The 25,584-nt window shown below is 44.1% G+C and overlaps 1 pseudogene; it reads left to right on the forward strand.

Annotated features, from left to right (window-relative positions):
- Positions 1 to 127: 127 nt before the first annotated feature.
- On the forward strand, positions 128 to 1,507 carry LOC140516392 (nucleolin pseudogene; annotated as a pseudogene).
- The last annotated feature ends 24,077 nt before the right edge of the window (positions 1,508 to 25,584 follow it).

A 25,584-nucleotide genomic window follows, 5' to 3' on the forward strand; every position in this document is an offset into this window, starting at 1 on the left:
GAGGATGAAGAAGATGAAGATGAGAGCGAGGAGGATAAAGATGAGAGGGAGGAGGAGGAAGATGAGAGCAAAGAGGGTGAAGACAGAGAACAAGGAGGCTGAAGATGAGTAAGACTCTGAAGAAGCTATGGGGCCCACACTTGCCGAAGGAAGGCTGCTTCTTCTAAAAGCTACTCCTGGGAAAGTTGGGAAGGTCAAAGAATCAGAGAGGAAGGAGGAGGAGGAAGAAGAGGAAGTACCTGTGAAGCACCAGGAAAGAAGAAAAGGAAATAGGGCAGTAGAAACCTCCCAAAGCCAAGAAACTGAAATTAGAAGCTGAAGTGTCTACAAATATCATTATTTTTGCTAGCATCCTGAACTTCAACAAAAACACTTCTGAGATAAAACTGACATCGTGAACATCTTTGCCAAAAAGGACTTCATCATTGTGGAGGTCTACATTGGCACCACCAGGAAATTTGGCTATGTGAAAATCGAATCCACTGAAGACATGGAAAAGCATCTGGAAATCAGTGGCTCCACAGTGCTTGGCTCTGAAAGGAAGTTGGAAAAAGCAAAAGAAAACAAGAAAGACAGATACAAGGGTGCTCTTTGTCAAGAATCTGCCACAGAAAAGAACTCCAGGAAATGTTAGAACATGATACTGAGGGCAGACTTGTATGCACCAAGGATGGGACATCCAACTAAATTGCCTATTTAAGAAAGAATTTAAGTTAGAGGCAGACGTGGACAAGGCCTTGGAAGAGAAACAAGGAACTGAGATTGATAGTCTAGTGCTTATTCTGGACTACACAGGGAAGAAAAGTCAAGGACAAGAGAACACAAGAGGGAGGGAGAATAATTCCTGAAACAGGAGCAAGAGCAAACTGGGAGATTCAAAGATATTGGTGATGAAGAGCCTCCCCTAGTGCTAATTGAAGAAAGTTCACAGGAAGTGTTTGAGAAGTCAACGTCCATCTCAGAAGAACCAAGGTCGACTAAAAGGGTACATGATCATTGAATCTGCTTCTAGGGAAGATGCGAAAGAAAGTCTGAATTCTTGTAACAACACAGAAACTGAAGGCAGAGCCATTGGCTGCGCATAAAGGAACAAAAGACAGTTAAAACAGCACCAAGGAGACAGTCGTACAAAACCTTGTCCTTCAAAGGCCTGCCTGAAGATATGACAAAAGAAACAGTGAATGACTCATTTCACAGCTCTGTGGTTGTCAGTGTAGTCACAAAGAGGGGGTCAAAGTAAACTAAAGGGGAAAGTTTTGTGGATGTCAACTCAAAAGAAGAACCTAAACTTTCAAAAAAGTCCATGGAAAACAGGGAGAGTGGTGGCAACAAAGTGACTAGACCAAGTCCAGTAGCTTTGGAAGCCAAAGGAGTGGTCAACAGCAGGCCATGGGGATGGCTGAGTCAGTGGTGGCGGTTTCTGGAGCTCTCAAAGCACAAGAAGAAAAGGGCTCAGAAAAGTGGTCAAAAGAAGCACACAGGTGAACCCCTGTTAGCACTGGAATAGGAATCTATTGTCCTTACACAGTTTGAGGTCACAATTGCATGGTGAAAGGGAAAACTAGCAGGAGTTGGGAGCCTGGTCACAGTGACAAGGCAGGAAGCAGTGCTTGTGGTCAACTGGATGGCAAGGAGCAAGCAAGGAGAGGAGGGACCACAACTCCCCTTAGATCATATCAGCTTGGAGGAACTGGAAACGTAAACAATCACTACAACTACCTGGGAAACAACAGCACAAAAACGTGATGCTTGGACCAGTGCATTCTCCAAACAGGGAGCAGAGTCCAACAATACATAAAGCTGAAATCAAGAAATAAGCTTGAAAAATGATCAAACATGAAAAAAACAACTTGACCATGGAAAAGAGCTATATCAACAGTGAAGTCTGATGAAGGCAAATTATATCATCTCAATTCGAAGGCTCAAACAACGAACTGGACTCAGCTGTTGAAACAAGGATGTGAAAAATCAAAAAGAGAGAAAGAGAAAAAATTGGGGAAAGAAATGAGAATGCTGTAAGAAAAACAATCTGGAGATGGTCAATATCAATGTAAAATGGTATGAAAAATTCGGAAGCAAAAAACACCATAAAAGACATTTTCTCACAAGGGCCTCATGAGGACTGAGAACTGAGGAGGCAGGCACAGGGAAAGAAAGGAAGGGAAAAGGAGGAAAGCAGAAGAAGAGGAGTAAAGACTGAACGAGATGGATGAATGGAGAAAGGGGGTGAAAAAGCAAGGGATGGAAGGGGAGATGAGGAGAATGAGAAGTATATGGAAATGAAGGGGCACCAAGCGAAAGAATGGGGCATACAAATCTCAAGGAAGTGAGGCTTGTTGGAAGGAGCTATAGCTGAGAAGGGACTGTTGGGAAAACACAGACAGCCACCTCAATAATGAGGATGACATGGTGAGGAAGACATATGCAATATTTGGAGGGAAGCAGTCAGATAGAGGGAGTTTAATAGAGATGGGGAGAAAGAAAGTTTTCCTCCTGAAATCCAATGCTGAGTGACAGAAGGCCTAAAGAGACAGAAGGGAATGAGTGGGAGATGTCAGCAGAGAGAAAGGTAACTTGGGAATGGTAGGTGAATGAATCAACCTAGAGGGAAGAAGCTGAAGTCATAAGGACCCGTAGGAAGAAAAGAATAGAATGAGAAAGTCAGAGAGGGAGGGATGAGGATGAGTGACAAGAATGAAAGGATAGACCCACACTCTGATACTTGAAGAGGCTGTCAAAGGTGGAAAGGAAGGAATGCATGAATGATGTGATATATGTGGGATGAAATATAATTGAGAAGCACAAGGAAGTGAAGCAAAAGTAGGGGATGTAGACAAAAAGGAATACCTGACTATATTGTGTGAAAGAGGGAGGAAGGAATCCATGATGAGACCAAAACTGTAACAGACGGATGAACATACACACTTGAGTAATGCCAAAGTAATGTGTGTTTAGATGTAGGGTGTGTGACAACAATGCATGTCTAGACCTGAGAGAACATGAAAGAGTGGAAGAGACCAGAGTATTGAGAATGGGCTTGACAGTGAAAGTGGGAAGTGAGAGATGGATGGAGAGACCAAGAGAGTGAGAGGTGAAAGGAAAGAATGTCGTGCTCTGTGAGAGATTCATGGTTGGAGATAGGTGCATGCTGTGATGTGAATGAAAGCAGAAGCCATAGCAGTGAAGGATGAATAACTGAGGACCCCAGAAAAAGCCCAAAAATAACATAAGGTGAGATGGAGAGAGTAAGGTATGGAATGCATCTAGAGAGCCATTGTGGGAGATGCTTGTGAATGGACAGAAGAACAAGTGAGATTGGGTTACTTCAAAGAGAAATGAAGAGTCAGAGTTCTGTGTGAAGTAAAAAGCTGAATGGGAATTGTATGCATAGAGAAAGCCGAACTCTGTGTGATTGGTCAGTGGCCATACTGAAAAAGCAAGGTGTGAGCAAACAAACAAAGGAAGAAAGGGGAGGATGGATTGAGAAAGCCTGATGAAGGTGAGGATGTGGGACACAGAGGTTCAAAGACAGGAGTGAAAGGAGAGACCCAAACTCTGATCCTGAATGCATGGTCAATCTTTGACAGGGGGTAAGGGTTATATGCCAAGAGACATGTAATGACAAGGTCAAATTGGAGAGCAGTTAGAAAAGGAAGAAGGACTGGTGAGACTGAATGAAACGCAAAAATTTGAGAGAAAGAGTGACAGGAGAAATGAATGCCACCTGAGGCCTGTAGAGTGAATGGTTATGAAAAGACACATTTCCTTGGGGAGCCCAATAGATGCAAATAAGAGAAGAGGCCACGAATGAGTGAAACAGCATGCAAGACTGAAAGAGTTGGATGAATACAGAAAGGGAGTGAATGAGGGATGCATGGAAGGAGGAACCTAGAAAGTGAGAGAAAAAGGAGTGGTACACAGCGAATGGTGGGTATGTGCACATCCCAATACATTGAGGTAGGTTTGATAGCCTCTAGGAAGTGAGAGTTGAGAATCCCAAGAAAAGAAAGTAAGAAACTGGATATGGTTAGAAGAAAATATGCAATGTTTGGAGGGAAGCAGTCAGGGAGAGGCAGGTGAATGGAGACTGGCGGAAGGGATGTTCTCCTACTAGGAAAAATTCCACTGTTGGAGATGGCCTGCAGGGATGACAACTGTGAAAATTAAGCATCGAGTAAGGGAAACTTTGAGTGGTGCATGAATGGATTTACCTAGAGCGAGAACGCTGAAGTCATGAGGAGAAGTAGGGAGAGGAGAAAAGAGGAAGAAAGTCAGACAGAGAGAAGTGGAGAATGAGTGACCAGAATGAAAGGAGAGACCCACACTCTGATACTTGAAGTGACTGTCAAAGGGTGAAAGGAAAGAATGCATGAATGGTGTGATATCCATGGGATATCATGGAACTGAAGAGCACGAGGAAATGAAGCAACAGTGGGAGATAGAGGCAAAGTTGAATACTTGGTTAGGTTGTGTGAAAGAGGGAGGAAGGAATAGCTGATGAGACACAAACTCTGACAGATGGATGAAGGTAGACATTTAGCAATGTGAGAGTAAACTGTGTTTAGATGTAGGGAGTGTGACAATAATGCATGTTTAGAATTGAGAGAATATGAAAGAATGGAAGAGACCAGAGTATTGAGAATGGGCTTGGCAGTGAAAGTGGGAAGTGAGAGATGGATGGAAAGAGAGACACCAAGAGTGAGAGAAGTGTAAGGAGAGAATCATGGCTGGAGTCAGCTGCATGTTGTGGTGTGAATGAAAGCAGAAGCCATAGCATTGAAGGATGAATAAGTAGGACACAGCAAAAGCCCCAAAAGGATGTGAGATGAGATGGAGAGAGTGAAGGATGCAATGTTTGTAGAGAGCCATTGTGGGAGATGCATTTGAATGCAGAGAAGTGAATCCAGCCCTTGTCTGAGTGATCCTAAAAGCTGAATGGGAGTTGTATGCATAGAGAAAGCTGAACTCTGTGTGATGAATGAGTGCCCACACTAAAAAAGTGAGAGGTGAGCAAGCAAAGAAAGAGAGAAGAGAATGGATTGAGAAAGCATGATGAAGGTGAGGGTGTCGGACACCAAGGTCCTAAGGCAGGAGTGAAAGGAGAGACCCAAACTCTGATATGGAATGCATGGTCCAAGCTCAATACGGGAACAAGAATGTATGTTAAGAGGCATGTTCTGTGAGAAGGTTGAATTGGAGAGCACTTAGGAAAGGAGGAAGGAGTGGTGAGACTGAATGAAACAGAAGTATTTGGCGAGAGTGTGACAGAAGGAGATATGAATGCCACCTGAGACCTACAGAGTGAATGGGCATGAAAGGACATATTTCCCTAGGGAAGCCCAATGGATGCAAATAGGGAAAGAGGCCAGGAATGAGGAGAACAGCACAAAAGACTAAAAGGGATGGATGAAGGAGAAAGGGAGTGAATGAGGGATGGATGCATGGAGAGACCAAGGGAGTGAGAGGTATATGGAAAGGAAGTTGTTCTGAGTGAGCAATTTCTGCATGCAAATCCCAAAGCAGTGAAAGAGGTTTGACACTGTCAGTACACAGGGAGATTTGAGCAAATAGAGCCATGAAAGTGAGAATGTGGGTAGGGTGAAAAATAGACATACAGAAATTGGAGAGAAGCAGCCAGTGAGAGGCAATTGAATGGAACTTGGCAGAAGGGATATTCTCCTTCTAGGAAAAATTCCACTGTTGGAGATGGCCTGCATGGATGACAACTATGGAAATTAGGTGTCAAGTAAGGCAATCTCTGAGTGGTGCATGAATGGATCTGCCAAGGGTGAGAGTGCTGAAGTCATGAGGAGAAGTAGGGAGAGGAGAAAAGAGGAAGAAAGTCAGACAGAGAGAAGTGGAGAATGAGTGACCAGAATGAAAGGAGAGACCCACACTCTGATACTTAAAGTGACTGTCAAAGGGTGAAAGGAAAGAATGCATGAATGGTGTGATATCCATGGGATATCATGGAACTGAAGAGCACGAGGAAATGAAGCGAAAGTGGGAGATGGAGGCAAAGTTGAATACTTGGTTAGGTTGTGTGAAAGAGGGAGGAAGGAATCGCTGATGAGACTGAAAGTCTGAGACTAAAGTGTGTTAGGATGAAGGGCATGTGACAACGATGCATGTTTAGAATTGAGAGAACATGAAAGAATGGAAGAGAGAAGAGCATACTGAGTGAGGGCTGCGTGGTGAAAGTGGGAAGTGACTGATGGATGGAAAGAGAGACACCAAGAGTGAGAGAGGTGTAAGGAGAGAATCATGGTTCGAGCCAGCTGCATGTTGTGGTGTGAATGAAAGCAGAAGCCATAGCAGTGCAGGATGAATAACTAGGACACAGCAAAAGCCCCAAAAGGATGTGAGGTGAGATGGAGAGAGTGAAGGATGCAATCTTTGTAGAGAGCCATTTGGGCAGATGCATTCGAATGCAGAGAAGTGAACCGAACACATGTCTGAGGGATCTTAAAAGCTAAATGGGAGTTGTATGCATAGAGAAAGCTGAACTCTGTGTGATGAATGAGTGCCCATACTGAAAAAGTGAGAGGTGTGCAAGCAAAGGAAGAGAAAAGAGAATGGATTGAGAAAGCGTAATGAAGGTGAGAATGTGGGACACCAAGGACCTAAGGCAGGAGTGAAAGGAGAGACCCAAACTCTGATATGGAATGCATGGTCCAAGATCGATACGGGAACAAGAATGTATGTTAAGAGGCATGTTCTGTGAGAAGGGTGAATTGGAGAGCACTTAGGAAAGGAAGAAGGAGTGGTGAGACTGAATGAAACAGAAATATTTGGAGAGAGTGTGACAGAAGGAGAAATGAATGCCACCTGAGACCTACAGAGTGAATGGGCATGAAAGGACATACTTCCCTAGGGAAGCCCAATGGATGCAAATAAGGAAAGAGGCCAGGAAGGAGGAGAACAGCACAAAAGACTAAAAGGGATGGATGAAGGAGAAAGGGAGTGAATGAGGGGATGGATGCATGGAGAGACCAAGGGAGTGAGAGGTATATGGAAAGGAAGTTGTTCTGAGTGAGCGATTTCTGCATGCAAATCCCAGTGCAGTGAGGGAGGTTAGATACACTCAGTACACAGGGATAGTTCACCAAAGAGAACGTGAGAAAGTAGGTAGGATGAAAAAAAACCATACAGAAACTGGAGAGAAGGAGCCAGTGAGAGGCAGTTGAATGGAGATTGGCAGAAGGGGTGTTCTCCTACGAAAAACTCCACAGTGGGAGAGGGCATGCAGGGATGATGATTGCAAAAATTAGGCATCAATTAAGGGAAACTCTGAGTGGTGCAGGAATGCATCTACCCAGAGCAAGAATGCTAAGGTCATGAGGAGAAGTAGGGAGAGGAGAAAAGAGGAAGAAAATTAGAGAGAGAGGGGATGAGGATGAGTGCCAAGAATGAGAGACCCACACTCTGATACCTGAAGTGACTGTCAAATGTTGAATGTAAGGAATGCGTGAGTGGTGTGATATATATATGGAAAAAAATGGAATTGAGGAGCACAAGGAAGTGAAGGAAACATAAGGGGTAGAGGGAAAAGGAATAAATACTTGGTTATGTTGTGTGAAAGAGGGAGGGAGGGAGGGATGAATAAAGAGACCACCACTGTGACACGGATGGATGTACCTTGAGCAGTGTGAGATTACTGCATGTTTAGATGTAGGGTGTGTGAGAACAATGCCTGTGTAGAACTGAGAGAACATGAAAGAATGGAAGAGAGAGCAGCATGTTGAGTGAGGGCTGGACTGTGAAAATGAGCAATGGGTGTTTGATGGAAAGACACCAAGAGAGTGAGAAGTGTAAGGAAACAATGTCGTGTCCTGTGAGAGATTCATGGCTGGAGCCAGCTGCATGTTGTGGTGTGAATGAAAACAGAAGCCATAGCAGTGAAGGATGAATAACTAGGACAGAGGAAAAGCCCCAAAAGTATGGAAGGTGAGATGGAGAGAGTGAAGGATGCAATGTTTGTAGTGAACCATTGTGGGAGATGCATTCGAATGCATGAAGAGAATATGAGTGTCACATGTTTGGGTAAAGTCAAAAGCTTCATGGAGGTTGTACGCAGAGAGAAAGAAAAAATATGTGTGATGGACGAGTGGCCATAATGAGAAAATGAGAGGTGAGCATACGAACAGAAAGGAAGAGAGAGGAGAATGGACTGAGAAAGTGAGATGAAGGTGAGAATGTGGGACACCAAGATGGGAAGGCAGGAGTGAAAGGAGAGACCCAAACTCTGATATGGAATGCATGGTCCAAGCTAATTATGGGAACAATAATGTATGTTAAGAAGCATGTTCTGTGAGAAGGTTGAATTGGAGAGCACTTAGGAAAGGAGGAAGGAGTGGTGAGACTGAATGAAACAGAAATATTTGGAGAGAGTGTGACAGAAGGAGAAATGAATGCCACCTGAGACCTACAGAGTGATAGGGTATGAAACAACATATTTCCCTAGGGGAGCCTAATGGATGCAAATAAGGAAAGAGGCCAAGAACGAGGAGAACAGTACAGAACATTAAAAGAGATGGATGAAGGAGAAAGGGAGTGAATGAGGGATGGATGCAAGGAGAGACCACAGAAGTGTGAGAGGTATATGGAAAGGAAGGTGTCCTTAGTGAGCAATTTCTGCCTGCAAATCCCAACTCAGTGAAAGAGGTTTGACACTGTCAGTACACAGGGAGAGTTGAGCAAATAGAGCCATGAAAGTGAGAAAGTGGGTAGGGTGAAAAATAGACATACAGAAATTGGAGAGAAGCAGCCAGTCAGAGGCAGTTGAATGGAGATTGGCAGAAGGGATGTTCTCCTCCTAGGAAAACCTCAACAGTTGCAGATGGCCTGCATGGATGACAACTATGGAAATTAGGTATCAAGTAAAGCAATCTCTGAGTGGTGCATGAATGGATCTACCAAGGGCGTGAAGGCTGAAGTCATGAGGAGAAGTAGGGAGAGAAGAAAAGGGGAAGAAAGTCAGACAGAGAGAAGTTGAGAATGAGTGACCAGAATGAAAGGAGAGACCCACACTCTGATACTTAAAGTGACTGTCAAAGGGTGAAAGGAAAGAATGCATGAATGGTGTGATATCCAGGGTATATCATGGAACTGAAGAGCATGAGGAAATGAAGCAAAAGTGGGAGATGGAGGCAAAGTTGAATACTTGGTTAGGTGTGTGAAAGAGGGAGGAAGGAATCAGTGATGAGACTCAGAGTCTGAAAGATTGATGAATCCAGACACTGGAGCATTGTGAGAGTAAAGTGTGTTTAGAGGTAGGGAGTGTGACAACATTGCATGTTTGGAATTGAGAGAACATGAAAGAATGGAAGAGAGAACAGCATATTGAGTGAGGGCTGGGTGGTGAAAGTGGGAAGTGAAAGATGGATGGAAAGAGAGACACCAAGAGTGAGAGAAGTGTAAGGAGAGAATCATGGCTGGAGTCAGCTGCATGTTGTGGTGTGAATGAAAGCAGAAGCCATAGCAGTGCAGGATGAACAACTAGGAAACAGCAAAAGCCCCAAAAGGATGTGAGATGAGATGGAGAGAGTGAAGGATGCAATGTTTGTAGAGAGCCATTGTGGGAGATGCATTCGAATGCAGAGAAGTGAATCCAATCCATGTCTGAGTGATCTTAAAAGTTGAATGGGAGTTGGATGCATAGAGAAAGCTGAACTCTGTGTGATGAATGAGTACCCATACTGAAAAAGTGAGAGGTGACAAAGCAAAGGAGGAGACAAGAGAATGTATTGAGAAAGCGTGATGAAGGTGATGGTGTTGGACACCAAGGTCCTAAGGCAGGAGTGAAAGGAGAGACCCAAACTCTGATATGGAATACATGGTCCAAGCTCGATACGGGAACAAGAATGTATGTTAAGAGGCATGTTCTGTGAGGAGGCTGAATTGGTGAGCCCTTAGGAAAGAAGGAAGGAGTGGTGAGACTGAATAAAACAGATGTATTTGGAGAGAGTGTGACAGAAGGAGATATGAATGCCACCTGAGACCTACAGAGTGAATGGGCATGAAAGGACATATTTCCCTAGGGAAGCCCAATGGATGCAAATAAGGAAAGAGGCCAGGAATGAGAAGAGCAGTACAGAAGATTAAAAGAGATTGATGAAGGAGAAAGGTAGTGAATGAGGGATGGATGCAAGGAGAGACCAAGGGAGTGAGCGGTATATGGAAAGGAAGTTGTCCTGAGTGAGTGATTTCTGCATGCAAATCCTAACACAGTGAAAGAGGTTTGACACTGTCAGTACACAGGGAGAGTTGAGCAAATAGAGCCATGAAAGTGAGAAAGTGGGTAGGGTGAAAAATAGACATACAGAAATTGGAGAGAAGCAGCCAGTGACAGTTGAATGGAGGTTTGCAGAAGGGATGTTGTCCTCCTAGGAAAACCTCCACAGTTGCAGATGGCCTGCATGGATGACAACTATGGAAATTAGGTATCTAGTAAGGAAATCTCTGAGTGGTGCATGAATGGATCTACCAAGGGCGAGAACACTGAAGTCATGAGGAGAAATAGGGAGAGGAGAAAAGAGGAAGAAAGTCAGACAGAGAGAAGTTGAGAATGTGTGACCAGAATGAAAGGAGAGACCCACACTCTGATACTTGAAGTGACTGTCAAAGGGTGAAAGGAAAGAATGCATGAATGGTGTGATATCCATGGTATATCATGGAATTGAAGAGCACAAGGAAATGAAGCAAAAGTGGGAGATGGAGGCAAAGTTGAACACTAGATTAGGTTGCGTGAAAGAGGGAGGAAGGAATCTCTGATGAGACTCAAAATCTAACAGATGGATGAATGCATACACTTGAGCAGTGTGAGAGTAAAATGTGTTTAGATGTAGGGCGTGTGACAACACTGCACGTTTGGAATTGAGAGAACATGACAGAATGGAAGAGAGAGCAGCATATTGAGTGAGGGCTGGGTGGTGAAAGTGGGAAGTGATAGATGGATGGAAAGAGAGACACCAAGAGTGAGAGAGGTGTAAGGAGAGAATCATGGTTCGAACCAGCTGCATGTTGTGGTGTGAATGAAAGCAGAAGCCATAGCAGTGCAGGATGAATAACTAGGACACAGCAAAAGCCCCAAAAGGGTGTAAGGTGAGATGGAGAGGGTGAAGGATGCAATGTTTGTAGAGAGCCATTTGGGCAGATGCATTCGAATGCAGAGAAGGGAACCCAACCCATGTCTGAGGGATCTTAAAAGCTGAAGGGGAGTAGTATGCATAGAGAAAGCTGAACTCTGTGTGATGAATGAGTGCCCATACTGAAAAAGTGAGAGGTGAGTAAGCAAAGGAAGAGAGAAGAGAATGGATTGAGAAAGTGTGATGAAGGTGAGGATGTGGGACATCAACGTCCTATGGCAGGAGTGAAAGGAGAGACCTAAACTCTGATATTGAATGCATGGTCCAAGTTCAATACGGGAACAGGAATGTATGTTAAGAGGCATGTTCTGTGAGAAGGTTGAATTGGAGAGCACTTAGGAAAGGAAGAAGGAGTGGTGAGACTGAATGAAACAGAAATATTTGGAGAGAGTGTGACAGAAGGAGAAATGAATGCCACCTGAGACCCACAGAGTGAATGGGCATGAAAGGACATATTTCCCTAGGGGAGCCCAATCGATGCAAATAAGGAAAGAGGCCAGGAATAAGGAGAACAGCACAAAAGACTAAAAGGGATAGATGAAGGAGAAAGGGAGTGAATGAGGGATGGATCCAAGGAGAGACCAAGGGAGTGAGAGGTATATGGAAAGGAAGTTGGGGGAGATGGCATGCAGGGATGATGATTGCCAAAATTAGGCATCAAGGAAGAGAAACTCTGAGTGGTGCAGGAATGCGTCTACCCAGAGCAAGAACACTAAGGTGATGAGGAGAAGCAGGGAGAGGAGGAAAGAGGAAGAAAATCAGAGAGCGAGGGGATGAGTATGAGTCCCTAGAATGAAAGAGAGACCCACACTCTGATACCTGAAGTGACTGTCAAATGTTGAAAGGAAGGAATGCGTGAGAGGTGTGATATATATCAATGGGAAAAAATGGAATTGAGGAGGACAAGGAAGTGAAGGAAATATAAGGGGTAGAGGGAAAAAGGAATAAATACTTGGTTATGTTGTGTGCAAGAGGGAGGGAGGGAGGGATGAATAAAGAGACCGCCACTGTGACATGGATGGATGTACCTTGAGCAGTGTGAGGATTACTGGGTGTTTAGATGTAGCGTGTGTGAGAACAATGCCTGTGTAGAACTGACAGATCATGAAGAATGGAAGAGAGAGCAGCATGTTGAGTGAGGGCTGGACCGTGGAAGTGAGCAATGGGTGCTTGATGGAAAGACACCAAGAGAGTGAGAGGTGTAAGGAAAGAATGTTGTGTCCTGTGAGAGATTCATGGCTGGAGTCAGCTGCATGTTGTGGGGTGAATGAAAACAGAAGCCATAGCAGTGAAGGATGAATAACTAGGACAGAGGAAAAGCCTCAAAAGGATGTAAAGTGAGATGGAGAGAGAAGGATGCAATGTTTGTAGTGAGCCATTGTGGGAGATACATTTGAATGCATGAAGAGAATATGAGTGTCACATGTTTGGGTAAAGTCAAAAGCTTCATGGAGGTTAAATGCAGAGAGAAAGAAAAAATATGTGTGATGGAAGAGTGGCCATAATGAGAAAAGGGAAGGTGAGCATACAAACAGAAAGGAAGAGAGAGGAGAATGGATTGAGAAAGCGTGATGAAGGTGAGGTGGTGTGGGACACCAAGGTGGTAAGGCAGGAATGAAAGGTGAGACCCAAACTCTAATATTGAATGCATGGTCCAAGCTCAATACAGGAACAAGAATGTATGTTAAGAGGCATGTTCTGTGAGAAGGTTGAATTGGAGAGCACTTAGGAAAGGAGGAAGGAGTGGTGAGACTGAATGAAACAGAAATATTTGGAGAAAGTGTGACAGAAGGAGAAATGAATGCCACCTGAGACTTACAGAGTGAATGGGCATGAAGGGACATATTTCCCTAGGGGAGCCAATGGATGCAAATAAAGAAGGAGGCCAGGAATGAGGAGAACAGCACAGAACATTAAAAGAGATGGATGAAGGAGAAAGGGAGTGAATGAGGGATGGATGCAAGGAGAGACCACAGAAGTGTGAGAGTATATGGAAAGGAAGTTGTTTTGAGTCAGCGATTTCTGCATGCAAATCCCAACTCAGTGAAAGAGGTTTGACACTGTCAGTACACAGGGAGAGGTGAGGAAATAGAGTCATGAACATGAGAAGCTGGGTAGGGTGAAAAACAGATATACAGTAATTGGAGAGAATCAGCCAGTGAGAGGCAGTTGAATGGAGATTGGCAGAAGGGATGTTGTCCTCCTAGGAAAACCTCCACAGTTGCAGATGGCCTGCATGGATGACAACTGTGCAAATTAGATATCGAGTAAGGGAAACTCTGCGTGATGCATGAATGGATCTACCAAGGGCAAGAACCTTGAAGTCATGAGGAGAAGTAGGGAGAGGAGAAAAGAGGAAGAAAGTGAGACAGAGAGAAGTGGAGAAGGAGTGACCAGAATGAAAGGAGAGACCCACACTCTGATACTTGAAGTGACTGTCAAAGGGTGAAAGGAAAGAATGCATGAATGGTGTGATATCCATGGTATATCATGGAACTAAAGAGCACGAGGAAATGAAGCAAAAGTGGGAGATGGAGGAAAAGTTGAATACTTGGTTAGGTTGTGTGAAAGAGGGAGGAAGGAATCTCTGATGAGACTCAAAGTCTGACAGATGGATGAATGTATACCCTTGAGCAGTGTGAGAGTAAAATGTGTTTAGATGTAGGGCGTGTGACAACATTGCAAGTTTGGAATTAAGAGAACATGAAAGAATGGAAGAGAGAGCAGCATATTGAGTGAGGGCTGGGTGGTGAAAGTGGGAAGTGAGAGATGGATGGAAAGAGAGACACCAAGAGTGAGAGAGGTGTAAGGAGAGAATCATGGTTCGAGCCAGCTGCATGTTGTGGTGTGAATGAAAGCAGAAGCCATAGCAGTGCAGGATGAATAACTAGGACACAGCAAAAGCCCCAAAAGGATGTGAGGTGAGATGGAGAGAGTGAAGGATGCAATGTTTGTAGAGAGCCATTGTGGGAGATGCATTTGAATGCAGAGAAGTGAACCCAGCACATGTCTGCGTGATCCTAAAAGCTGAATGGGAGTTGTATGCATAGAGAAAGCTGAACTCTGTGTGATGAATGCGTGCCCATACTGAAAAAGTGAGAGGTAAGTAAAGGAAGAGAGAAGAGAATGGATTGAGAAAGTGTGATGAAGGTGAGGATGTGGGACACCAAGGTCCTACGGCAGGATTTAAAGGAGAGACCTAAACTCTGATATTGAATGCATGGTCCAAGCTCAATACAGGAACAAGAATGTATGTTAAGAGACATGTTCTGTGAGGAAGTTGAATTGGAGAGCACTTAGGAAAGGAACAAGGAGTGGTGAGACTGAATGAAACAGAAATATTTGGAGAGAGTGTGACAGAAGGAGAAATGATGCCACCTGAGACCTACAGAGTGAATGGACATGAAAGGACATATTTCCCTAGGTGAGCCCAATGGATGCAAATAAGGAAAGAGGCCAGGAATGAGGAGAACAGCACAAAAGACTAAAAGGGATACATGAAGGAGAAAGGAAGTGAATGAGGGATGGATGCATGTAGAGGACAAGGGAGTGAGAGGTATATAGAAAGAAAGTTGTTCTGAGTGAGCAATTTCTACATGCAAATCCCAGTGCAGTGAGGGAGGTTAGATACTCTCAGTACACAGGGAGAGTTCACCAAATAGAACGTGAGAAAGTGGGTAGGATGAAAAATAGACAAACAGAAACTGAAGAGAAGGAGCCAGTGAGAGGCAGTTGAATGGAGATTGTCAGAAGGGGTGTTCTCCTACGAAAAACTCCACAGTGGGAGATGGCATGCAGCGATGATGATTGCAAAAATTAGGCATCAAATAAAGGAAACTCTTGAGTGGTGCAGGAATACATCTACCCAGAGCACGAACGCTAAGGTCATGAGGAGAAGTAGGGAGAGGAGAAAAGAGGAATAAAATCATAGATGGAAGGGATAAGAATGAGTGCCAAGAATAAAAGAGAGACCCACACTCTGATACCTGAAGTGACTGTCAAATGTTGAAAGAAAGGAATGCATGAGTGGTGTGATATATATATATATATATATATATATATATATATATGGGAAAAAATGGAATTGAGGAGCACAAGGAAGTGAAGGAAACGTAGGGGATAGAGGGAAAAAGGAATAAATACTTGGTTATGTTGTGTGAAAGAGGGAGGGAGGGAGGGATGAATAAAAAGACTGCCACTGTGACATATGAATGGCTGTACCTTGAGCAATGTGAGATTACTGGGTGTTTAGATGTAGGGTGTGTGAGAACAATGCCTGTGTAGAACTGACAGATCATGAAAGAATGGAAGAGAGAGCAGCATGTTGAGTGAGGGCTGGACCGTGAAAGTGAGCAATGGGTGTTTGATGGAAAGACACCAAGAGAGTGAGAAGTGTAAGGAAAAAATGTTGTGTCCTGTGAGAGATTCATGGCTGGAGCCAGCTGCATGTTGTGGGGTGAATGAAAGCAGAAGGCATAGCATTGAAGGATGAAGAAGTAGGACAGAGGAAAAGCCCCAAAATTATGGAAGGTGAGATGGAGAGACTGAAGGATGCTATGTTTGTAGTGAACCATTGTGGGAGATGCATTTGAATGCATGAAGAGAATATGAATGTCACATGTTTGGGTAAAGTCAAAAGCTTCATGGAGGTTGTACGCAGAGAGAAAGAAATAATATGTGTGATGGACGAGTGCCCATAATGAGAAAATGGGAGGTGAGCATACGAACAGAAAGGTAGAGAGAGGAGAATGGATTGAGAAAGTGAGATGAAGGTGAGGATGTGGGACACCAAGGTGGTAAGGCAGGAGTGAAAGGAGAGACCCAAACTCTGATATGGAATGCGTGGTCCAAGACTGAAATGGGAACAGGAATGTACGTTAAGAGGAATGTTCTGTGAGAAAGTTGAATTGGAGAGCACTTAGGAAAGGAGGAAGGAGTGGTGAGACTGAATGAAACCGAAATATTTGGAAAGAATGTGACAGAAGGAGAAATGAATGCCACCTGAGACCTACAGAGTGATAGGGTATGAAACAACATATTTCCCTAGGGGAGCCTAATGGATGCAAATAAGGAAAGAGGCCAAGAACGAGGAGAACAGTACAGAACATTAAAAGAGATGGATGAAGGAGAAAGGGAGTGAATGAGGGATGGATGCAAGGAGAGACCACAGAAGTGTGAGAGGTATATGGAAAGGAAGGTGTCCTTAGTGAGCAATTTCTGCCTGCAAATCCCAACTCAGTGAAAGAGGTTTGACACTGTCAGTACACAGGGAGAGTTGAGCAAATAGAGCCATGAAAGTGAGAAAGTGGGTAGGGTGAAAAATAGACATACAGAAATTGGAGAGAAGCAGCCAGTCAGAGGCAGTTGAATGGAGATTGGCAGAAGGGATGTTCTCCTCCTAGGAAAACCTCAACAGTTGCAGATGGCCTGCATGGATGACAACTATGGAAATTAGGTATCAAGTAAGGCAATCTCTGAGTGGTGCATGAATGGATCTACCAAGGGCGTGAAGGCTGAAGTCATGAGGAGAAGTAGGGAGAGAAGAAAAGAGGAAGAAAGTCAGACAGAGAGAAGTTGAGAATGAGTGACCAGAATGAAAGGAGAGACCCACACTCTGATACTTAAAGTGACTGTCAAAGGGTGAAAGGAAAGAATGCATGAATGGTGTGATATCCAGGGTATATCATGGAACTGAAGAGCATGAGGAAATGAAGCAAAAGTGGGAGATGGAGGCAAAGTTGAATACTTGGTTAGGTGTGTGAAAGAGGGAGGAAGGAATCAGTGATGAGACTCAGAGTCTGAAAGATTGATGAATCCAGACACTGGAGCATTGTGAGAGTAAAGTGTGTTTAGAGGTAGGGAGTGTGACAACATTGCATGTTTGGAATTGAGAGAACATGAAAGAATGGAAGAGAGAACAGCATATTGAGTGAGGGCTGGGTGGTGAAAGTGGGAAGTGAAAGATGGATGGAAAGAGAGACACCAAGAGTGAGAGAAGTGTAAGGAGAGAATCATGGCTGGAGTCAGCTGCATGTTGTGGTGTGAATGAAAGCAGAAGCCATAGCAGTGCAGGATGAACAACTAGGAAACAGCAAAAGCCCCAAAAGGATGTGAGATGAGATGGAGAGAGTGAAGGATGCAATGTTTGTAGAGAGCCATTGTGGGAGATGCATTCGAATGCAGAGAAGTGAATCCAATCCATGTCTGAGTGATCTTAAAAGTTGAATGGGAGTTGGATGCATAGAGAAAGCTGAACTCTGTGTGATGAATGAGTACCCATACTGAAAAAGTGAGAGGTGACAAAGCAAAGGAGGAGACAAGAGAATGTATTGAGAAAGCGTGATGAAGGTGATGGTGTTGGACACCAAGGTCCTAAGGCAGGAGTGAAAGGAGAGACCCAAACTCTGATATGGAATACATGGTCCAAGCTCGATACGGGAACAAGAATGTATGTTAAGAGGCATGTTCTGTGAGGAGGCTGAATTGGTGAGCCCTTAGGAAAGAAGGAAGGAGTGGTGAGACTGAATAAAACAGATGTATTTGGAGAGAGTGTGACAGAAGGAGATATGAATGCCACCTGAGACCTACAGAGTGAATGGGCATGAAAGGACATATTTCCCTAGGGAAGCCCAATGGATGCAAATAAGGAAAGAGGCCAGGAATGAGAAGAGCAGTACAGAAGATTAAAAGAGATTGATGAAGGAGAAAGGTAGTGAATGAGGGATGGATGCAAGGAGAGACCAAGGGAGTGAGCGGTATATGGAAAGGAAGTTGTCCTGAGTGAGTGATTTCTGCATGCAAATCCTAACACAGTGAAAGAGGTTTGACACTGTCAGTACACAGGGAGAGTTGAGCAAATAGAGCCATGAAAGTGAGAAAGTGGGTAGGGTGAAAAATAGACATACAGAAATTGGAGAGAAGCAGCCAGTGACAGTTGAATGGAGGTTTGCAGAAGGGATGTTGTCCTCCTAGGAAAACCTCCACAGTTGCAGATGGCCTGCATGGATGACAACTATGGAAATTAGGTATCTAGTAAGGAAATCTCTGAGTGGTGCATGAATGGATCTACCAAGGGCGAGAACACTGAAGTCATGAGGAGAAATAGGGAGAGGAGAAAAGAGGAAGAAAGTCAGACAGAGAGAAGTTGAGAATGTGTGACCAGAATGAAAGGAGAGACCCACACTCTGATACTTGAAGTGACTGTCAAAGGGTGAAAGGAAAGAATGCATGAATGGTGTGATATCCATGGTATATCATGGAATTGAAGAGCACAAGGAAATGAAGCAAAAGTGGGAGATGGAGGCAAAGTTGAACACTAGATTAGGTTGCGTGAAAGAGGGAGGAAGGAATCTCTGATGAGACTCAAAATCTAACAGATGGATGAATGCATACACTTGAGCAGTGTGAGAGTAAAATGTGTTTAGATGTAGGGCGTGTGACAACACTGCACGTTTGGAATTGAGAGAACATGACAGAATGGAAGAGAGAGCAGCATATTGAGTGAGGGCTGGGTGGTGAAAGTGGGAAGTGATAGATGGATGGAAAGAGAGACACCAAGAGTGAGAGAGGTGTAAGGAGAGAATCATGGTTCGAACCAGCTGCATGTTGTGGTGTGAATGAAAGCAGAAGCCATAGCAGTGCAGGATGAATAACTAGGACACAGCAAAAGCCCCAAAAGGGTGTAAGGTGAGATGGAGAGGGTGAAGGATGCAATGTTTGTAGAGAGCCATTTGGGCAGATGCATTCGAATGCAGAGAAGGGAACCCAACCCATGTCTGAGGGATCTTAAAAGCTGAAGGGGAGTAGTATGCATAGAGAAAGCTGAACTCTGTGTGATGAATGAGTGCCCATACTGAAAAAGTGAGAGGTGAGTAAGCAAAGGAAGAGAGAAGAGAATGGATTGAGAAAGTGTGATGAAGGTGAGGATGTGGGACATCAACGTCCTATGGCAGGAGTGAAAGGAGAGACCTAAACTCTGATATTGAATGCATGGTCCAAGTTCAATACGGGAACAGGAATGTATGTTAAGAGGCATGTTCTGTGAGAAGGTTGAATTGGAGAGCACTTAGGAAAGGAAGAAGGAGTGGTGAGACTGAATGAAACAGAAATATTTGGAGAGAGTGTGACAGAAGGAGAAATGAATGCCACCTGAGACCCACAGAGTGAATGGGCATGAAAGGACATATTTCCCTAGGGGAGCCCAATCGATGCAAATAAGGAAAGAGGCCAGGAATAAGGAGAACAGCACAAAAGACTAAAAGGGATAGATGAAGGAGAAAGGGAGTGAATGAGGGATGGATCCAAGGAGAGACCAAGGGAGTGAGAGGTATATGGAAAGGAAGTTGGGGGAGATGGCATGCAGGGATGATGATTGCCAAAATTAGGCATCAAGGAAGAGAAACTCTGAGTGGTGCAGGAATGCGTCTACCCAGAGCAAGAACACTAAGGTGATGAGGAGAAGCAGGGAGAGGAGGAAAGAGGAAGAAAATCAGAGAGCGAGGGGATGAGTATGAGTCCCTAGAATGAAAGAGAGACCCACACTCTGATACCTGAAGTGACTGTCAAATGTTGAAAGGAAGGAATGCGTGAGAGGTGTGATATATATCAATGGGAAAAAATGGAATTGAGGAGGACAAGGAAGTGAAGGAAATATAAGGGGTAGAGGGAAAAAGGAATAAATACTTGGTTATGTTGTGTGCAAGAGGGAGGGAGGGAGGGATGAATAAAGAGACCGCCACTGTGACATGGATGGATGTACCTTGAGCAGTGTGAGATTACTGGGTGTTTAGATGTAGCGTGTGTGAGAACAATGCCTGTGTAGAACTGACAGATCATGAAAGAATGGAAGAGAGAGCAGCATGTTGAGTGAGGGCTGGACCGTGGAAGTGAGCAATGGGTGCTTGATGGAAAGACACCAAGAGAGTGAGAGGTGTAAGGAAAGAATGTTGTGTCCTGTGAGAGATTCATGGCTGGAGTCAGCTGCATGTTGTGGGGTGAATGAAAACAGAAGCCATAGCAGTGAAGGATGAATAACTAGGACAGAGGAAAAGCCTCAAAAGGATGTAAAGTGAGATGGAGAGAGAAGGATGCAATGTTTGTAGTGAGCCATTGTGGGAGATACATTTGAATGCATGAAGAGAATATGAGTGTCACATGTTTGGGTAAAGTCAAAAGCTTCATGGAGGTTAAATGCAGAGAGAAAGAAAAAATATGTGTGATGGAAGAGTGGCCATAATGAGAAAAGGGAAGGTGAGCATACAAACAGAAAGGAAGAGAGAGGAGAATGGATTGAGAAAGCGTGATGAAGGTGAGGGTGTGGGACACCAAGGTGGTAAGGCAGGAATGAAAGGTGAGACCCAAACTCTAATATTGAATGCATGGTCCAAGCTCAATACAGGAACAAGAATGTATGTTAAGAGGCATGTTCTGTGAGAAGGTTGAATTGGAGAGCACTTAGGAAAGGAGGAAGGAGTGGTGAGACTGAATGAAACAGAAATATTTGGAGAAAGTGTGACAGAAGGAGAAATGAATGCCACCTGAGACTTACAGAGTGAATGGGCATGAAGGGACATATTTCCCTAGGGGAGCCAATGGATGCAAATAAAGAAGGAGGCCAGGAATGAGGAGAACAGCACAGAACATTAAAAGAGATGGATGAAGGAGAAAGGGAGTGAATGAGGGATGGATGCAAGGAGAGACCACAGAAGTGTGAGAGTATATGGAAAGGAAGTTGTTTTGAGTCAGCGATTTCTGCATGCAAATCCCAACTCAGTGAAAGAGGTTTGACACTGTCAGTACACAGGGAGAGGTGAGGAAATAGAGTCATGAACATGAGAAGCTGGGTAGGGTGAAAAACAGATATACAGTAATTGGAGAGAATCAGCCAGTGAGAGGCAGTTGAATGGAGATTGGCAGAAGGGATGTTGTCCTCCTAGGAAAACCTCCACAGTTGCAGATGGCCTGCATGGATGACAACTGTGCAAATTAGATATCGAGTAAGGGAAACTCTGCGTGATGCATGAATGGATCTACCAAGGGCAAGAACCTTGAAGTCATGAGGAGAAGTAGGGAGAGGAGAAAAGAGGAAGAAAGTGAGACAGAGAGAAGTGGAGAAGGAGTGACCAGAATGAAAGGAGAGACCCACACTCTGATACTTGAAGTGACTGTCAAAGGGTGAAAGGAAAGAATGCATGAATGGTGTGATATCCATGGTATATCATGGAACTAAAGAGCACGAGGAAATGAAGCAAAAGTGGGAGATGGAGGAAAAGTTGAATACTTGGTTAGGTTGTGTGAAAGAGGGAGGAAGGAATCTCTGATGAGACTCAAAGTCTGACAGATGGATGAATGTATACCCTTGAGCAGTGTGAGAGTAAAATGTGTTTAGATGTAGGGCGTGTGACAACATTGCAAGTTTGGAATTAAGAGAACATGAAAGAATGGAAGAGAGAGCAGCATATTGAGTGAGGGCTGGGTGGTGAAAGTGGGAAGTGAGAGATGGATGGAAAGAGAGACACCAAGAGTGAGAGAGGTGTAAGGAGAGAATCATGGTTCGAGCCAGCTGCATGTTGTGGTGTGAATGAAAGCAGAAGCCATAGCAGTGCAGGATGAATAACTAGGACACAGCAAAAGCCCCAAAAGGATGTGAGGTGAGATGGAGAGAGTGAAGGATGCAATGTTTGTAGAGAGCCATTGTGGGAGATGCATTTGAATGCAGAGAAGTGAACCCAGCACATGTCTGCGTGATCCTAAAAGCTGAATGGGAGTTGTATGCATAGAGAAAGCTGAACTCTGTGTGATGAATGCGTGCCCATACTGAAAAAGTGAGAGGTAAGTAAAGGAAGAGAGAAGAGAATGGATTGAGAAAGTGTGATGAAGGTGAGGATGTGGGACACCAAGGTCCTACGGCAGGATTTAAAGGAGAGACCTAAACTCTGATATTGAATGCATGGTCCAAGCTCAATACAGGAACAAGAATGTATGTTAAGAGACATGTTCTGTGAGGAAGTTGAATTGGAGAGCACTTAGGAAAGGAACAAGGAGTGGTGAGACTGAATGAAACAGAAATATTTGGAGAGAGTGTGACAGAAGGAGAAATGATGCCACCTGAGACCTACAGAGTGAATGGACATGAAAGGACATATTTCCCTAGGTGAGCCCAATGGATGCAAATAAGGAAAGAGGCCAGGAATGAGGAGAACAGCACAAAAGACTAAAAGGGATACATGAAGGAGAAAGGAAGTGAATGAGGGATGGATGCATGTAGAGGACAAGGGAGTGAGAGGTATATAGAAAGAAAGTTGTTCTGAGTGAGCAATTTCTACATGCAAATCCCAGTGCAGTGAGGGAGGTTAGATACTCTCAGTACACAGGGAGAGTTCACCAAATAGAACGTGAGAAAGTGGGTAGGATGAAAAATAGACAAACAGAAACTGAAGAGAAGGAGCCAGTGAGAGGCAGTTGAATGGAGATTGTCAGAAGGGGTGTTCTCCTACGAAAAACTCCACAGTGGGAGATGGCATGCAGCGATGATGATTGCAAAAATTAGGCATCAAATAAAGGAAACTCTTGAGTGGTGCAGGAATACATCTACCCAGAGCACGAACGCTAAGGTCATGAGGAGAAGTAGGGAGAGGAGAAAAGAGGAATAAAATCATAGATGGAAGGGATAAGAATGAGTGCCAAGAATAAAAGAGAGACCCACACTCTGATACCTGAAGTGACTGTCAAATGTTGAAAGAAAGGAATGCATGAGTGGTGTGATATATATATATATATATATATATATATATATATATATATATATATATATATATGGGAAAAAATGGAATTGAGGAGCACAAGGAAGTGAAGGAAACGTAGGGGATAGAGGGAAAAAGGAATAAATACTTGGTTATGTTGTGTGAAAGAGGGAGGGAGGGAGGGATGAATAAAAAGACTGCCACTGTGACATATGAATGGCTGTACCTTGAGCAATGTGAGATTACTGGGTGTTTAGATGTAGGGTGTGTGAGAACAATGCCTGTGTAGAACTGACAGATCATGAAAGAATGGAAGAGAGAGCAGCATGTTGAGTGAGGGCTGGACCGTGAAAGTGAGCAATGGGTGTTTGATGGAAAGACACCAAGAGAGTGAGAAGTGTAAGGAAAAAATGTTGTGTCCTGTGAGAGATTCATGGCTGGAGCCAGCTGCATGTTGTGGGGTGAATGAAAGCAGAAGGCATAGCATTGAAGGATGAAGAAGTAGGACAGAGGAAAAGCCCCAAAATTATGGAAGGTGAGATGGAGAGACTGAAGGATGCTATGTTTGTAGTGAACCATTGTGGGAGATGCATTTGAATGCATGAAGAGAATATGAATGTCACATGTTTGGGTAAAGTCAAAAGCTTCATGGAGGTTGTACGCAGAGAGAAAGAAATAATATGTGTGATGGACGAGTGCCCATAATGAGAAAATGGGAGGTGAGCATACGAACAGAAAGGTAGAGAGAGGAGAATGGATTGAGAAAGTGAGATGAAGGTGAGGATGTGGGACACCAAGGTGGTAAGGCAGGAGTGAAAGGAGAGACCCAAACTCTGATATGGAATGCGTGGTCCAAGACTGAAATGGGAACAGGAATGTACGTTAAGAGGAATGTTCTGTGAGAAAGTTGAATTGGAGAGCACTTAGGAAAGGAGGAAGGAGTGGTGAGACTGAATGAAACCGAAATATTTGGAAAGAATGTGACAGAAGGAGAAATGAATGCCACCTGAGACCTACAGAGTGATAGGGTATGAAACAACATATTTCCCTAGGGGAGCCTAATGGATGCAAATAAGGAAAGAGGCCAAGAACGAGGAGAACAGTACAGAACATTAAAAGAGATGGATGAAGGAGAAAGGGAGTGAATGAGGGATGGATGCAAGGAGAGACCACAGAAGTGTGAGAGGTATATGGAAAGGAAGGTGTCCTTAGTGAGCAATTTCTGCCTGCAAATCCCAACTCAGTGAAAGAGGTTTGACACTGTCAGTACACAGGGAGAGTTGAGCAAATAGAGCCATGAAAGTGAGAAAGTGGGTAGGGTGAAAAATAGACATACAGAAATTGGAGAGAAGCAGCCAGTCAGAGGCAGTTGAATGGAGATTGGCAGAAGGGATGTTCTCCTCCTAGGAAAACCTCAACAGTTGCAGATGGCCTGCATGGATGACAACTATGGAAATTAGGTATCAAGTAAGGCAATCTCTGAGTGGTGCATGAATGGATCTACCAAGGGCGTGAAGGCTGAAGTCATGAGGAGAAGTAGGGAGAGAAGAAAAGAGGAAGAAAGTCAGACAGAGAGAAGTTGAGAATGAGTGACCAGAATGAAAGGAGAGACCCACACTCTGATACTTAAAGTGACTGTCAAAGGGTGAAAGGAAAGAATGCATGAATGGTGTGATATCCAGGGTATATCATGGAACTGAAGAGCATGAGGAAATGAAGCAAAAGTGGGAGATGGAGGCAAAGTTGAATACTTGGTTAGGTGTGTGAAAGAGGGAGGAAGGAATCAGTGATGAGACTCAGAGTCTGAAAGATTGATGAATCCAGACACTGGAGCATTGTGAGAGTAAAGTGTGTTTAGAGGTAGGGAGTGTGACAACATTGCATGTTTGGAATTGAGAGAACATGAAAGAATGGAAGAGAGAACAGCATATTGAGTGAGGGCTGGGTGGTGAAAGTGGGAAGTGAAAGATGGATGGAAAGAGAGACACCAAGAGTGAGAGAAGTGTAAGGAGAGAATCATGGCTGGAGTCAGCTGCATGTTGTGGTGTGAATGAAAGCAGAAGCCATAGCAGTGCAGGATGAACAACTAGGAAACAGCAAAAGCCCCAAAAGGATGTGAGATGAGATGGAGAGAGTGAAGGATGCAATGTTTGTAGAGAGCCATTGTGGGAGATGCATTCGAATGCAGAGAAGTGAATCCAATCCATGTCTGAGTGATCTTAAAAGTTGAATGGGAGTTGGATGCATAGAGAAAGCTGAACTCTGTGTGATGAATGAGTACCCATACTGAAAAAGTGAGAGGTGACAAAGCAAAGGAGGAGACAAGAGAATGTATTGAGAAAGCGTGATGAAGGTGATGGTGTTGGACACCAAGGTCCTAAGGCAGGAGTGAAAGGAGAGACCCAAACTCTGATATGGAATACATGGTCCAAGCTCGATACGGGAACAAGAATGTATGTTAAGAGGCATGTTCTGTGAGGAGGCTGAATTGGTGAGCCCTTAGGAAAGAAGGAAGGAGTGGTGAGACTGAATAAAACAGATGTATTTGGAGAGAGTGTGACAGAAGGAGATATGAATGCCACCTGAGACCTACAGAGTGAATGGGCATGAAAGGACATATTTCCCTAGGGAAGCCCAATGGATGCAAATAAGGAAAGAGGCCAGGAATGAGAAGAGCAGTACAGAAGATTAAAAGA

The sequence above is a fragment of the Notamacropus eugenii genome, chromosome X, assembly GCF_028372415.1.
Source record: "Notamacropus eugenii isolate mMacEug1 chromosome X, mMacEug1.pri_v2, whole genome shotgun sequence".
In the NCBI taxonomy this organism is placed as follows: domain Eukaryota; kingdom Metazoa; phylum Chordata; class Mammalia; order Diprotodontia; family Macropodidae; genus Notamacropus; species Notamacropus eugenii.